We start from the raw sequence: 17,500 nt of genomic DNA, 5'->3' as shown, positions 1-17,500 counted from the left end.
ACATATATATATTAATGTATACACACACACACACATATGCGTGTGTGTGTATATATTGTATGTATGTATGTAATTGTGTGTGCGCGTGTGTGTATGTATGTCCAAAAATGACATTAATGATCAAAGTAACATATTTTAAATTTGTTTCACACAAACTCATAATAGCCAAAGTAATGTATTCCAATTTAATTTACAGAAGTGTGCACCCTATTCCATCAAAGCTAGATTAAAGACGGTTTTAGAAATAAACAGATAAGAGCATAAGGTATTTTTATCCACAGACAGCCCCCCCCCCATCAGCAGTTCTAGCCACTTTGTTGACTGCACACACCCCTTACTGTTATGAAAAAAAAATTGCATGTCCTTATTGGTAGCTTTAGATGAACTACACAAAACTGTATAAAGAGCATTAGCACAATCATAAGACCCAATGATGTGTAGCATAGTTTGAAATAGAAGATGAGAGCGTAAGTATTAACCACCTGATAACACATGCTAAGCCAATGTGCACAATCTCTTTAGAAGTAAAAGTCATCTGAATAATTTCACATTTGTGTATAACTAATTCCGATGCTGCTTTTGACAACTGGCCTTTCATTTCAGTGCATCCTCTACAAGTGCAGTGCCTGTTACCCCTGAATTACAAATGACCCATGTTGCATTAAAACAGATGTGAGTGTCAGTGGTGCAACAGGCAGCACACTTGTCTTTGGTGCAGAAGGTTGAGGATTCTATTCTTGCACCAAGTAGATGCATTGCTGAGACTGCAGTAAAGCATAAGGCGGATGCGGCACTTCTGAGAATGTTATCCTTTGAATGAGAAGTTAAACTGAGGTCCTATCTGCTCGATTTGGTGGTAACTCAGGTGGATGTAAATGATCCCAAGGCATGTACTGAAAAGAGTAGTGTGGAAGTTCCTGATACCATCGCCAAATTTCTTCTAGTAGTACAAATGCCACCTCGGGTCTCCCCAGAAAAAAAGCAACTAGCCTAGCGGGGCTAACCTAGTCAATAAAGATAAAAATAAAATAAACATAAAATTGGTGTGCTGCTGATAATGCCGTAACATCTCATGCTCTAGATCAGATATGCAACAGGGAATGGCTGGTAAAAAACAACCACAAGTTCATAGTTGGTTACTAGGCAAGCAAACCAGGAGACTAGCCCAGGTTCTCAACTGGCCGAATGCAATGTATTTTTAAGTGACTTGTTTGAGGTCACAAAGTAGGCAAATGAAGGTAGAAATATTCAAACTCTGAACCCTTGGCACAGGAAGCAATTAACAAGTCAAAGCTTTAGTCTTCTGCTCTAACTGCCAGAAAGAGTAACAGTTTTTAACTAAATGTAGAAAATCTTTGATGCTGAAAATCAGCTGGTTTTATTCATCCACTCTAAATAATTCAGAGTATATGACCTGACAAATGTCAACTCCATGGCAATTGATGGAGGCTGTAAAGAAGGTACTGCAAAAATATATTACAGTAAACTCTCAGTTAACCGGAACTCAAGCAACCGGCACTGTCAAGCAACCAGCAAAAAAAAAAAAAAAAGAAATACAGTACAATTTTCATATGTTGCACTTTGTTTTCCCCTGCAGAAATGTACCTAATGTTTTTAGAGTTTTCAAAAGGAGAGTCAAACCAAACAAATAGTATAGGGTACAGTATTAGTCAAGCTTACGTTTAATAGTAACTCTTAAGCAACCAGAAACTATAGTTATCCAGCATCTACTAATCCCCATGGGTGCCAGTTAACTGAGATTGTATTAAACTGCAACATGGTTAGAGTATATTACATAATTCATACCTACTAATGTAGTAATTCATTCTTTACTGCAATGAATAAAGCAAAATAAAGACAACTTAGATGTGGTAGAAGCTTTTCTTCAACAACCCACAAGTGAAACAAAAATAAGAAATACTACAATGTACACAATGTACAACATACTGTTATTTGGGGGTGGAGGTTACATACTTGCAGGACACCTGCATTTCATTTTGACTTCCCTACGTCTTACCTGTCATCAAGAGAACTACCCTCTCTTCCAAGATGGCTGCATCCTAATCAACAGCTTACTTTCAACTCTCCTAGTTTGGAAAGAGAAACTAAGAAATAACAGCCAGTGACATTACCGACTTAGGCAAATTTCTGTTACTCGCTAGTAAGCACATTACGTGTATGCCAGCCAAGAAGAAATTTGCAGAACCTGAAAGAAAATCAACCAGAAAAGGTGAAGAGAAAACAAAAGCTGGGAAGAACTTGCAACTATTCAGCAAAAGGCATTTCAAGCTTCAGCTTTGGTACAAGAGATGGCTTCCAGTAATTTACATTAAAAAATAAATCAAATGTATTCAGAGGTGATTAAAATAAATATAACACTTAAGGAACAGATCAACTAAAATAACAAATGGCTGGGAAAAAAACAGAAATTTAACAAGCTATTCAGATAAACTGGTAAAAATGCAAAAAATAGAGGATAAAATGAAAAAAGGTACCGAGCATGATGCTTCTCAAGAAGAGCTGTTACAAAACAATAGTAGTTAGAAAATGAGTCACAAGATAAACCCAGAGAAAACCCAAGATTTTCTGCTGTACCAGAGAAACTGGAAGGAACAAGTTGTTTTCATTTTAAATAAAAATATGGAACTGGACTGGTCGTCTACAGCAGGATTTGTTAATTAAAAGGGCACATTAAGTGCATGCTCTAAACCTGGCCATGAGAAAGCAGCCAAAACCTATATTAGTAAAGATGCAATCATACCGACAGAAGGAGTTGATATTGACAAAAAAAACTATTAAAAACTGGAGACAGCAGACTGTCTGTGGAAAATTATCATTCATAGTTCACCATGCAGAAATAAACACATTTATCCTAGCAATCAGGGAATATTGAATGTCAGCTGTACTCACCTATCTTCAGAATATTTTTTCCTGCGGGATCAAAGACATTTTTGATGCAGAACAGGTTAAAGACATAAAAAAAAGTTTATTTTGCAAAAAGTGAGGCATCAAACATAAAGGGACTGTTTCTCATTCTTCTGACAATAAAGATCGTAAAAACTTTGCAAGTAAAACCTTTTTCAAATGTTCCAAAGGAAAATGCTTGAGACAGAAAAAGCACAGGAGTTGACTAGAAGAATCAGGAGTACTTTGCACTTTCACAAGAATATGGTGTTGAGAAATGTAGATGACCAGGAAGACGACCAGCAAAACTGAAATTAGTGAATACATGGGAGAATAAAAGGCATCATTTACATTTCTGAAATATGGCTTTATAAGAAAAAGTTTAAGAGAAATTAGTCTTTTGTTGACTATGTTAAACTTATGGGGTGGGGCAACTGTAAGATATGTACCCTACTTTATGCCATTAACACTTGGAAGGGCACTAAAAGGGAAAAAAAAGAGGCAACTAAATAAGTAAAAATTGCTCTTATTAGAATTTCTATAAGACTTTTTATGATACAAACTATTATACTGTAAAGCAATTTTGTATAGAGTGCAGTCAATGGTATTTTAAATGTGGGGGCAGTCTTCAGTGACTGTGCGTGTCAAAGCTTAAAGTAAAAACATATTTTTTAGTTGTAAGAAATAGACTTTACAGTATACACAGAGAAGAAAGGCTGGACAAAAGCAAGCTATGATCTTGGGTTGCTAGGAATGGGGAGGGGGGTAGAAGTGCCCTGATTATGTGTAGAATTCAGATAATTTCCCTTGTTTGTTCAAGGGTAGATTAATGTCCTTAGTTTAAGCTATAGATAGTGCTTTTTTGTAAGTAAACAAAGTTGAAAAAGAAGAAACGTCATGAAAACAAAGTTTTTTTTGCATCTGCAAAGATATTGGCTTGTAATTTCCCCATTAGCAAATGTTCTCAGTGGCAGACAAGAAGTCTATAGCTGAAGGCAGTTGGCCAGGGGCTTCTCTACCTTCTAAGTGAAAGTTAAAAAGTTTCCTTCATGCATCTGCAAAGCTGTTAGCTGCTTTTTCCCCCTCAATCTTGACCACTTTTACATGGAGATGAGCTGTCTGCAGTTGCAAGCAATTAGTCTTGAGAATTCTGTGCAGAATTCTGTGCATTCTTTGTTGACAGAACTGCAAAATTTAAAGGTAGAATGGCAAGCCATTCAGTGAAATTATGGGGAATGAATAGCACAGTAACCTACTCAGCAGCCTTAACACTTTAATGCAGTTAAAAGAACAGTGCACTTAATAGAAAAGTTTTATTTAAAGATAGCTTAGTGCACCTTTTCTTAAGGCTAAAAGTTAAACTTTTCTGAAAACACACCAGCTGTTTTTTGCATCCAGGAAAGAAAAAAAAAAGACAGTAATCAATCTAAGTGGAAACAGATGCTGTAATGTGCTTTAGCATGGGTAATTTAGAATGTCTGTACTTCCCATAATGTGGCATCTGTGTTGTCCATTTTATTCTTCCTCAATGATGGGGTCACATATCTGACCATTGGATATGACTCAGCCGCATTTCCAAGACCTGGATTAAAGTCTTGAGCTCCTCCCGCTCACCATAATGCACTACACTATCCCCAACTCCTCAGATCGAGTTTGCTGCCCTACTGTCTACAGAGTTATACAGACAGGACAGATACAAGAAAGGCTGAGGCGCAAAACTGGAGACTGAAGGTTCCAAGATCATCTAAAGATCTTTTTAGAAGTGACAAGGCAGGGAGATGGGTGGGAGGGAAGGTGAGGAAGAATGAAATGGACAACACAGATGCCAAGTTATGGTTAAGTATATAACTTCTAAATCTGATGTCCTTTTTATTCTTCCTCATTGGCGGTTCAGAATCCCCAGCTACACAACTTTTGGGTGGTCATCAAGGAAGGATATGTTGGAGCACTGTCGGACCAAAGGAAGCACTGCTTCTGAAAACGCTGTCCAAATTGTAATGTGTAATGAAGGTATGAGTCTTTGACCAAGTGGCTGCAGCACAATATCGTCAAATGAAGCGCAGAAAAAAATAACAGATGAGGTAGCCATAAATCCCGTCGAGTGGGCTTTAGGAAAAAGTACAGTTTTGTACCTACCATAAATGTAGATGTTCGAGTGCTAATACAGCTGCAGTAATCACAGATGGGTTTTCTGCCGTCAGGCGGGTCCTCGGTCGGCCGAATTCCAAAGTCTAGGTCCGGCGTCGGTTGTTGTCGCTTTCTTTCCTGACGTCAGTGAGGCAGGGGTATATAAGACACAACCGACGCCATTTTCTTCAGTCTTTCTTGCCCCAGATGTCGGGTGCCCCCAGAAGGAAGGCAATACATAAAATATATTTATATACATGCAATGCAATATAATCAAAAATCAGTAGTTGAAAGCAAATATACCATAGAAGGATAACCCAATCAGGTTGTATGAAGAGGGGTTAGGCCCTAGGCCTTTACCAAGAGGGGAAGGAGGGAGGGAAAACTGTACTGCAGCTGTATTAGCACTCGAACATCTACATTTATGGTAGGTACAAAACTGTACTATGTTCATCGTGCATACAGCTGCAGTAATCACAGATGGGTAGAATCCCAAAGCTACGCACAGGGTGGTAGGCACTAGGTGGAACTGGGATGAGCCAGAATGCCCTGCAACACAGCAGTGGCAAAGCCTGCTCTGGTTTTGGAATATAAAGGCAGGTGGTAGTGTTTTGTGAAGGTATGCACAGAACTCCAAGTGGCTGCCTCCAAAATATCTTTGGTAGGAACTCCTCTGAGGAAGGCTGTAGAGGTAGCTGTGGCCATGGTGGAGTGGGATCTGATGTCTGTAGGGACAGATTTTCCATGATAGGAGTAACAAAACCGTATGCAGTGGCCTATCCATTTTGAAATTGTCTGTTTGGTAACTGGCTTCCCTTGAGCTCCTACAGCATAGGACACAAAAAGTTGTTCTGATTTCCTGAAAGGCTTTGTTCTGTCCAAATAATAACGTAGTTGTCTATGGATGTCTAAGGAGTGTAGCAGCCTTTCCCCTTTGTTTTGAGGATTGGGGTAAAAGGTAGGTAAGTGTATGGCTTGATTTAAAGCTACCCTGGATACCACTTTAGGCATAAATGACGGGTTGGTTCGAAGGGAAACCCTGCCCTGATGGAAGATGAGAAAGGGCTGCACAGCCATGAGGGCTTGTAGTTCTGAAACCCTACAAGCTGAGGTAATGGCCAGAAGGAAGGCTGTTTTCCAGGACAAATATTGCAAATCTGTTGAGGCAGCTGGTTCAAAGGGAGGCAATGTTAATTTTTCTAGAATGTAATTAAGATCCCAGGCTGGCATTGGTTGTTTCCTTGGTGGTCTTATATTCTTAGCCACTCTGAGGAACTGTCTTAAGAGTGGGTGAGAGAATAAGGGTGGATCAGTGTTGAATTCTGCAGAAATGGCTGAGGCATGGATTTTTATGGAGGAAAATGAAAGTCCACTGTTCAGCAGCCCAGCTAGATACTGTAATACCTGAGGCAAATTCAGTTTTCTAGGGTCCTGGCCTTTTTTCTCATTCCAAAAGCAAAACCGTTTCCATTTTGCGGAGTAAGCCTTTCTAGTAGATGGCCTTCTGGCCTCCAAAATGACATCCTGCACCTCTTTGGGTAGTAGGGTCTGTTGTGGTGTTAAGGAATTTTCCATGCAGCGAGATTGAGTGTTTTCAGCTGACTGTGAAGAGTTTTGTAGCTGTGCTGAGTCAGCAGAAGAGGCATTAGAGGTAGGGACCAGGGAGGAGTATGTGTTAGGCTCCTCAGGAGTGGGTACCAGTGTTGTCTTGGCCAGTCTGGAGCAATCAGTATCATCTTCGGTCTGTCTGCTCTTGCTTTCAAGAGTACCTTGGGCAGAAGAGGCAGAGGTGGGAAAGCGTAAACTGTCCATGCTGTCCAACTGAATGAAAGGGCGTCCACTCTCCAGGCCTTTGTATGAAAGGTCCTTGAACAGAACTTTTCCAATTGATGATTCCTGTGGGAGGCGAAGAGATCTATGTCTGGCCTCCCCCACGCTTGGATTATCTTTGTAAACACTTGAGGATGCAACTTCCATTCGTGTGGATCTGTCATATTTCTGCTTAGATTGTCTGCCAGCGTGTTTTCCAAACCTGGCAAGTACTGTGCCTGAAGTTCGATTTGCCATTCCAGAGCCAAGTTCCAAAGTGTCATGGCTAGTCTGCACAGGGGGTATGAATGCGTTCCTCCTTGTTTGTTTATAGGTTCATAGGTTCATACTAGGCTATCTGCCCGAGGGCATTTACAAGCCTAGCCCATAGTTTTGTGGCTTACGCCACCCCTTTAGTATGGGGAACTATACCCATTATTTTGCTGTGCCTCTGTCGAGCAGTGACACTGAGGTAATCCCTGTGGTGTTGTCTGTTCTTATCAATAATTGTCCTGGATGCAGGAGGTCCTTGAAAGCTGTAATTGCATTTATCACTGCTAGCATTTCTTTCTGATTGATGTGAAGGTGCTTTTCCTTTTGGGACCATGTGCCCTGAATGCACCTGTCTGTCAGGTGTGCCCCCCAGGCGTAATCTGAGGCATCTGTTGTGATGACTTGATTTGCTTGAGGTTTGCAGAATGGGAGACCTGTGTTTGTTTGACATGCTTGGGCCCACCATAGAAATTCCTTTTGCAAACATGGAATTATTGGTATTATTGTTTCCAAACTGTGGCTGTGTTGAGACCATAGGTTTTTTAGGTACCATTGAAGTTTCCTCATATGCAACTTTGCACATGGGATTAAAAGAATGCAAGATGCCATGAAGCCCAGAGCCTGCAGGATTTTCCTTGCAGTAAGCCTGGTACAATTTGCTAGTATTTTGAAGTACTGAGTTAGTTGCCCCTGTTTTTCTGGCGTAAGATAGGCCATCTGGGTGTTTGTGTCCAAGTTGGCACCCAGGAAAGTTATTTTCTGAGATGGTGTTAGCCTGGATTTCTCTTTGTTGACTGTGTATCCCAGGGAATTCAGTAACCGTGTTACATAAGCCAGATGTTCCAGAAGTATGTGCTTGCTGTCCGCTTGGATCAGGCAGTCATCCAAATAAGGGTAAATTTGTATCCCTTGAAGTCTGCAGTAGGCAATTACTGATGCCAGGCATTTCGTGAATACTCTGGGCGCAGTAGATAAGCCAAAGGGCAATGCAGAGAATTGATAGTGAATTGAACCTGCAAGAAATCTGAGGTATCTTCTGCAGCTTTGTCTGATTGGGACATGCAGGTATGCCTCCTTGAGGTCCAATGTTACCAGCCAAAACTCCTTGCCCAGCATGGGAAGAAGCTGCTGTAATGTGAGCATCTTGAATTTTGGTACGAGTAAGAATGTGTTTAGGATGGATAAGTCCAAAATGGGTCTCCAGTCGGTTCCTTTCCTTGGTACCAGAAATAGCCTGGAATAAAAACCTTGACCTTGCTCGTGAGTAGGTACCTCTTGAATAGCTTTCATGTCTATGAGCTTTGAAATTTGTAGTTGTGCCTCTGCCCTTTGATTGTGTGGCAGGTTTGGCATGCCTCTCATTTTTGGAAGAGTGTGAAAATGAAATCTGTAGCCTCTGTTTATAACGTCCAGGATCCATTTGTCTGTTGTGACAATATGCCAATTTCTTGTAAATTCCTCCCAAGGGTGCTGCCAGCTGAGACTTGCTTGGCATGGAAAGGAGGAAGTCATTGGGTTTGTTTCCTGTGTTGTTGTGCACTGTCTTCGCCACCTCTTGGTGCTGGAGTTTGCCATTGCCTGCCTCTGTATGATCCTTGTGATTGTCCTCTGCCCCTTGTGCGCCTGTATCTACCTCTTTGGGGCTTGTCCATGGCTGGAAAGGACCAGTTTTTAGAAGGCCAATTTCTGCTAAAACGTGGTGGTTGAACCTGTAGAAAAGCTTTGACAGTTTGCATAGATTTGGCTTTTTCTTCCATTTTTCGTAGCATCTCCTCAGCATTAGTACCAAATAGCACATCCTTTTGTAAAGGAGCATCTAGTAGTTTAGCTTTCACATGATCAGGCAAGATTTGTTCCCTAAGCCAGGCATATCTACGAATGACTGATCCTGTAACAGCAGCTCTACTTGAGGCCTCTAGGGCATCATAGCCACATTGTAAGGTGCGTTTACCCACTTGTTCTGCACTATGCATCATATCCTGCAACTCCTTCAAATCTGGTTGATCAGGTTGAGACATTTTATTTCTTAATTGTGATAACAGAAACTGCTGATATTTAAGCATATGAAACTGACAATTTAAGGCCCTCATGGCTAGGGTGGCCGAGGTATATACCTTTTTTCCCCACCTTTCTAAGGATCTTGACTCTCTTTCGGAAGGTAGTGGATTCTTAGCAGTAGAGGCCTTCATTCCCTTGGGGCCTTGAGAAATGGTTTCAGGGTCAGCATTATGGCTTTTGTAAAGAAATTGGTGGGAGTTGGGAACTCTGTAGTACCTATCAGGCTTGACTGGGGCAGGAGGCAGGGAATCCGGATTAAGGAAAGCCTCCGCATAAACATCATCAAGTATGTCCAAGACAGGATGTATCGCCAGAGGTCTGTGCTGAGGTAATAAAAGAAATTCCCTAAGTCTTTTCTTGGAATCAGAAAAGTCTTGGCCTTCCCAATGGAAATGTTCCCTCAAGGTGTGCAAGGTTTCCCCAAAAGAAAAATCCTCTGGAGGAGATACAGAAGGAATGGACTGCTCTGCATCAGAGTCTTCAAAAGGGGAGTAAGAGTGTTCCTCTACATCAGAATGTTCTGAAAAAATGGAGCCCTGATCAGAAGAGGGAGAATCTTCCTCCACTCTGGGTCTCTTGTCTGGAGGGGGTTGGGAACCCCTGATAAGAGTAATTAAATCCACAGCCATTTTAAGCATCTGCTTTTTAGGCATGAGGCCTGGAGATAGGCCCTGTGCAACAGGCCTCTTGGGATGCCTGGCTGATTTGGACTTAGTAAAGGCCTTAATGGAAAAGGAAGATGAGGGTCTAAAGACACCATGGGTGGAAGTGGACCTGTCCACATTAGGAGGCTCAACGCTCACAGTGGCTTCGGTGTTTGTAGTCTGGGTATGGGCCGAGGTACCTGCGGTCTCGGTTACAGAAGACACCGCCAAAGAAGTGTCGTCGGTAGTCAGGGACTGCATAGGCGTCTCGCTGAGAACCGGACCACGTGTAGACGGTTTTGCTGTGGTGTCGGTGGAGACCGTGGACCTCGCGTGTTGGTCCTTGTCCTTGCGTTTTTTGGGCAAAACGGTAGTCGGAGTCTCCGACGACATTTTATAATCAAAGGCTTTACCAAAAAGGTGTTGGGCGAACTCCGCCCGATGCTTAATAGTGCGTTTATTGAAAGTAGTGCAAAAGTGACAGCCCGAGACGTTGTGGTCTGGGCCTAAACAAGGTATGCAGAGGGAATAGAAATCCTTATGTGGTATTCGCTTCCCACAAGAAATACAATTGTTAACTTTTTCTGACATTGGTCTGAGGCAAGAAAAGTTTCCCCAACGGGGTACTTAGCTTTAAAGAAGACTTCGGTTTCCAATTTTTTGTAAATTCAGGAGCTGGCCGACTGGCACTTGCGAACTGCTTCTGCTTCGGGCACCGCGCGGCAAAAAAGACTGAAGAAAATGGCGTCAGTTGTGTCTTATATACCCCTGCCTCACTGACGTCAGGAAAGAAAGCGACAACAACCGATGCCGGACCTAGACTTTGGAATTCGGCCAACCGAGGACCCGCCTGACGGCAGAAAACCCATCTGTGATTACTGCAGCTTTATGCACGATGAACATCGAAGCAATTCCAAACCTTTCTGAGATAAACCAGTGAAATGCAGTCAATAATCTATTTAGCCAAAGTAATTTTGGAAACTGATTGAACTAAATGGTTGGGTGATAAAGATATAAATAATTGTTCCACCTTCCTGTACTTTTTGTTCTGTGAAGATACAAACGTCGTTGTCTATGAACATCAAGAGGATGCAGCATGTATTCATTCTTATTAGTAAAGTTGGGAAAGAAGACTGGTAATTGAATCAATTGATTAATGTTAGTTTCCATGGCCACTTAGGCATAAAGGAAGGGTTCGTTCATAGTGCTATCCTATCTTTATGGAAAACAATGTAAGGAGGCTCAGCAGGTAAGGCCTGGAGTTCGCAAACTCATTCCACTGAAGTAATAGCTACCAAAACATTGTCTTTCAAGAAACAGACATCATGCCACCATTAACTACTGTTTCAAATGGTTTCTGAGTCAGCCCCTGGAGTACAAATGTGAAATCCCAAAGGGGAGAGGGTGTTTTATGGGGGAAGGCTAAAAAGGAAGAGTCCTTTCATAAAGGCTTTACATAAGGTGGAATTCGACAAAGAGAAGGATTGACTTCCAGTATGAAAACTGGATATGGCATCCAGCCGCAACTTGATGGTAGAGAAACTAGCTCCTTCTTCAAAAGAGTGGTGAGAAAAGAAGGATGGCTAGAGTAGAAACTGAAAAAAGATCACTGCTATATCGAAAATCTTTATGCAAAGATTCAGAAAGAAGACCAATTATTAAATGACTGGTTAATATTTGATTCCGTGGCTACTTCAGGCAGAAAGGTAGGATTGCTTCAGTTTACCAGTAGAGAAAGACTTGCCTTCTCCTTAAAATGGTTAGCCAAAAAGGAAAGAGAATAGTAGCTGAGAGCGGTCCAGTGTTCGAAACGGAAACCCACAGGGATAATTTATTTATTTGACATTTGTTAACCGGGAAAGTCCGAATGGCTCAACAGAACCCATTTTTATTGAAGGCTTGAGGACAGACTCCAAAAGCATGGGAATATAACATGGGAAACTATCATAGTGGTCAATATTTTGCATTAGACAATGGGCAAACTGTACATCAATACCCTGATTGGAGAATGAGCATTCCCCAGCAGGGTACTGATCTACATGTAATGCCCGGTGAAAAAGGAGTCCGCTGCTTCATGGCAGCTTATCAAGCCGCCATGGAGCTCAGACTGAAGAAATGGAATGGCAGCCATTACTTTACACTCATTAAGCAGCAGTTTTGCTGTTTAATGTGTGTAAAATATTAAAAAGAATAGAAAAAGGTAAGTGTCTGTGTGCTTATGTCCATGTGTGAGTGTATGCATGCATGTCAGTGAGAGCGAGCAAGCCATTATTTTACACTCACTAAGCAGCGCTTTTGCTGTTTAGTGAGAGAGAAATAGAAAAAAAAGAAAATGTAGCGTGTGAGAGTGTATGCATGTATGTAAATAAGAGAGAGAGAGAGCGATCGTGTGCGTGAATGGGTGCATTATAGCAGAGAGACTGTGTATGTGAGACAGTGAGAGAAGGATGGAGAGAGTAAGAGAGAGTGACGTGTGATGCAAGTGAGTGCATGTATGTAAGAAGAGGAGACTGAGACAGATCCAGAGACACTGAGACTGAATGTGTGTATGAAAGCAGTTGGAGACAGAGACTGAGAAAGAGGGTGAGACAGATCTTGTGTGAGTGAATGTGTGTATGAATGAAAGCAGAGGAGTCTGTGTGTGTGTGTGTGTGTGTATATGTACGTGTGTGAAAGCAGAAGAGAGTGTATGTGTGAATGGGAGAGAAAATGGTCTGCATGTAAAATTGTTTCACTTATTTTTTTTAAGGACTATATATTTTTTTATAAATATTTGATGTAAAATGCTTCCTCCAACACCAGTTGGCGGAGGAAGTATATTACACTAAAAATAAATATAAAAAATAATATAGTCCTTAAAAAAATAAACAAAAGTAAAACACAACAATTTTACAGTGAGCCCATTGTCTAAGCGCAATAATGCCCTCCAGTGTGCGTGTTAATGTGTAATTAATACCTTCCAGGGGTGTAGAGGCCCGACGCCGCACAACACTCCTGGGCAGGTATTAATTACACATTAACACACACCCTCTGTCATGCATTATTGCTTGCATAATAGCCTCATATGGCCAGAAGAGGAAGAGAGAGAGAAAGATAGAGATTAGGAGCGTACCCTATTATATCAGGATAAGAAGTGAAACAGAAGAGGTCTTGAACCTACTGGCTAATGTCACGTGCAAGGAAAACAAACATGCACTGTTTTACAATCACTGGAAATAGAGAAACAATATGGTCAGTTTGAGGGCATGGAGATTGGGATGCTGGATCTCCTAAGGGTGAAATAAGAGATCCCAACTGGGCTCCAGAATCCATGGAGGACATTTCAGACAAGACCCAAGAAAGGAGAACCACACTAGATGAAACAGAAAGAGAGAATGAGGATAACAGAGCTCTTCACGTTGCTTGCCTTTTTTTTTTTTTGTAGCAACTTTGAGATCACTGGTAGAGTGAAATAAGCATAAAGAAGACCGGGGGGCCAATTGCAAAGCCAAGCATCCCTCAAGAAATCCCCTGGACTAGAGAGAAGCATACGCTGTATTTGCAAGTTGGGGGGAAGCAAGACGGATGTAACAAGGTTGGCCACGATGACTAAAAAATCAAGTTCACAACTGATTGATTGAGGGATCACTCATGAAGTATCAGACTAGATCTAAATATTCCATCTGCCAGGGTGGTCGATTTCCACAGTAGTACTGCTGCAATGGGAAAATGGTTTGGAGAACTCCCCTATTAAACCTTCAAGGCCTCACTGCACAAAGGATAAGATCTGCTTCCTCCATGTTTGTTGCTATACTAAGTTACTGGCATGTTGCTGGTGTGTACTGCAATAGTCCCCACAGGGAGAACATCCTAAAAAGGCAACACAAGTAGGACAACTCTCAACTCTAGGACTGCAACCTAGTCTCCAGGGAAGACTACGTGTTTTGGGCCATCTTTCACTTGATCTACATCCCCACTCTGGATGGGGAGCATCTGTTGTCACTATGGCTGTGGGGGGGGGGGGGGTAAAATAACAACCTGCCTAGAAACAGGATGTTTGAATGGATCTACTAACAAGGGTGACATTTGTAAATTGGTTTTATAGAAGCAGAGAGGGACTTAAAAGGAATAGCACTACGAGCTTGCAGACTCAATTATGCTGAAGTGGAACAGAAAAGACAGAGTCCCACGCGTGACGTCTAACTGATGTAATATGGTGAAGAATCAAAGATGCTACCTGTTTTATGGTAGTTAAGTGAGAATTTATGCATTCCAAATTATGTACAGGGAACAGTTGATACCTGGTTGGAGCAGTAAGATGGCAGCCGTTTAGAAACAGAAAACACTTTTGAGCCGCAGGTGAGCAATTACTACTGCCATGTATATAGGAAAACATCCTGGGGGCTATGAGGAGTCTGAAGGACAGAGCTCTGAATTGGTAGTGACTGGGTCCCAGCTGGAAACACAGATGTCTTGGAGCTCCTGTTTAATTTGATGTAACAGTATACGTCTCAAAAAGATACAGAGTACGTCTAATCATCCTTGCGCAGAACAGCTGGATGGACAGAACCAGGACCATCAATAATTTTGTCTTCTCTTCCCATAGATTGCTTAGATCCAAAATGGGAAAAAAGGAAAGATAATAAACACTGGATATTATACTTCGTGCCCAGGTAATGTCTGTTATGCTGGTCCTGGATTCCTGGTGGTGTGAAAAAAATGTGCCACAACTCCATCCATAGAAGGGCAGTTGGACAGAGATGCAGGAACGCTGATAGGGACTGACAGAGAAATCCTATGAAGTTCTGGTATTGCAGAGCACCTCTGCTTCTGAGGTCTAAGCTCCGATGCCTAGCCTCCAGGAATGCCCGCGTCCTGAAACAGACAAGCAAATACAGTGGGAGTACCCACAGAATCACCAGAGTGTGGAATAGGTGAGAATACCAAGAGGGTCCGAGTCTGAGCACCAATGCACCGTTTCACCTCCCAACACACTGTGTCTGGCAAATAGGAAAGGGAGTAAAGAAAAGACACAAAGAGTATGTCATAACACAGCTCTTGTCACTACAAATCTAGATTAATGGACCCGTTAATGGCCATCTAGATAGTGTAACTCTGGCTAATTTTAGTTCTAAAAATGAAATCATTAACTGAACAAAATGGCCAACAAGCCAAGGGCCTTCAAGGAAGGCAAAACGGTATCCTGGGCCAGAAAACCATACTCAAGTACCTGTGCAAGTTCTGACAAGGAGGAACTAACCAGACCCCTATGCCAGAAGGAACAACAAATAGTGAGGCCGTCAGATCAAAGGGGATGCACTGGATCTGAGGAAGATGCACTTGTCCAACAGCTGAAATATGAAGGGGGGACTGGATTTGAGGAATGGTCAACACTTGCCTGTCGGCTCCTAGACTTAGAATCTGAAGAAGTCTTGTTAAAAGCTGCATTAGCCCAATGACTCGAATTCAAAGGGGGGTCCAGATCCGAGAACTGCCTGAGTCCTGCCTGTTGGATCCTAGGCTTAGGATCCGAGGAAGAAATGATTAGATTAATGGTGAGGCCATCGGACACAAACAGCTGATCAGATCCGAAGAAGGTATACCTGCCAATAATTTATCTGTCGAATCCTAAGCGAAGGATCAGAGAATCTGTCAGATTTCAAGGCTAGGATCCGATGAAAAGGATTACTAAAAAAAAAACTGACTGCCATAGCAGAAGAAACAGTAGCTTCAGGGGGAAGTTGCAGCAATCAGATCCAAATACCTTGGATCCAAAGAAATTTCAAATAATCTGCAGTGTTTGAATACCAAAAACCTGTCTGAATCTGTGGTGCTGTCTCGAACCTACCATACGTCAGATGTGAGATCCTCGGGTCTGGAAAAAATGTTCACTCCAACGTCCTGGATCCACAGACACCAGATTCAAGAACACAACCACATCCAACATTAACCACAGGATCCTAGAAGACATGTCCTTGCAGATTGGATATGAGGTAAGGCAATTCTTAAAAGGCGGCCTCCCCAGAAGAATTCCATTCATTTGGATCCAGGAACTTAGGATCCAATGAAGGAGAAGTTAGCTGGGAGAGTTACTGTAACTACCCTTTGGATCTGAGAGAGATTAAGATCTGACAGTAGCGCCTAGAAGCATGGATCGAAAGGGAAAGTGATCCGAGAAAGGTCATGATGGTTCCGATTCCCTCTTTCTTCATTTTTTTTTTTTTTTTCTAAAGGGGGAGGGTGAGCCCCAAAAAAGGAACCACAGACAATAATCAAAAAATGCACATCTATGAGCCATAGGTTTCACTGTCCAGATTTTGACTGACATTTACAGTCCATACGACATAAAACTCCCCTTAAGTGACAGCTCAACCTGTGGAAGCTTCAGGAGTGATCCCAACAACCATATTCCTGAACTTGAAAAGAAAACGTTTTATAAGAACAACAGAAGCCAATGCAGACTTAAAATGCAAAACCTGTATATTCCATCAACTTTCTAAGATAGTCAAATAATGTCTGAGAAACTGAACATCTGTCAACAGATTTCTTACCTTTGTCTTTGAAAAAAAAAAAGGAACCAATTAGAGAGAAACGGACACATCTGATAGTGCTGTGGGGCAGAAACATTACTGTTATTGGAAATAAACCACAAATTAACTAGAAACAAGTCTCACCCACTCACAGTGGGTTTCCAAATATTTTTCCTTATTAGAGCTAATGCTGAACGCAAGTTCAAGAGGCAGGCTCATGCATTCTTTGGCTAACAGGTTCTTAAAGGGGAAGATGTTGAAGATAGAAGTCTTTATTCATGTAATAATGTTAACACTATCGCATAAAAACCACAGTAGTTAAACTTTAATACAATAGACAGTAGGCTCATACACCAGGCAGATGCAGCTGCTGAAATTCTGTATACTCAGGTAAAGCTGATCAGAGGAACTATCTACTGTAGTGCAGAACCTGCAAGCTTGAAATAAAAACAAAAAAACAACATACCAGCTTCTGAAAAGACCAAGGAAGTTAACTTCAAGAACAAACAGATAACAGCCTCTTACACCAGGTAGAGAAACTATTTGTAGTCCAAGACACAATAACCAATACACAAAAACACAGACAGTAAATGAGGGGGAAGGAATCAGTAAGAAAAAAACAGTACTGGAGAAAAAGAAATCTACAGAGCAAAAATAATTCTAGACAAATTAAAATTCTCTTACAGCTCGAGACTTTAGAATCTTCAGTCTTACCATGTTGGTGACAAACACGATCTGGGTAGTTGGGGATGGTGTAGTGCATTATGGAAAGAGAGAGGAGCTCGAGACTTGTATAAAAGTCTTGGAAATGCGGCAGAGTCCGATCCGTGACCCCCATCAATGAGGAAGAATGAAAGGGACAACATCAGATCTTAATTTTATATTAGGTAATACCTGTGTAGTTGCATTTGTTCTTCTGGTGGGCCTTTGTTGCTTTTTTCTATTTACTATTTATACAGTGTTTATTTTGCCACTCTGTATGTGGTTTTTAGGCCATACAGGTAAGTGATACAGACATTATGTGCACATTCTTTATGGTGATCACGATACAGTGAAGTTAGGAAATTAACTTTTTCCCACTGTAGTGCGATCTTGGAGTTTGGTATGTTTAATTTCCGGGGGAGGTTGTTTTACAGGAGATGGGGGCATACAGGGGGGGCTTATCCCCCCTGCAGA

At 41.7% G+C, this 17,500-nt stretch overlaps 1 protein-coding gene across 1 annotated transcript in view; it reads right to left on the bottom strand.

Annotated features, from left to right (window-relative positions):
- The window catches only part of SPG11 (SPG11 vesicle trafficking associated, spatacsin), a 2,547,571-nt gene that overhangs the window by 962,580 nt on the left and 1,567,491 nt on the right, over positions 1 to 17,500 (bottom strand). The gene's annotated exons all lie outside the window — the stretch shown is intronic.

Source organism: Protopterus annectens, chromosome 7.part0 (genome assembly GCF_019279795.1).
Source record: "Protopterus annectens isolate FY-2018-M chromosome 7.part0, PAN1.0, whole genome shotgun sequence".
NCBI classification, from domain to species: Eukaryota; Metazoa; Chordata; order Ceratodontiformes; family Protopteridae; genus Protopterus; species Protopterus annectens.
Note: the sequence above shows the minus strand (reverse complement) of the source record. Positions and strands in the feature narration are given on the sequence as shown.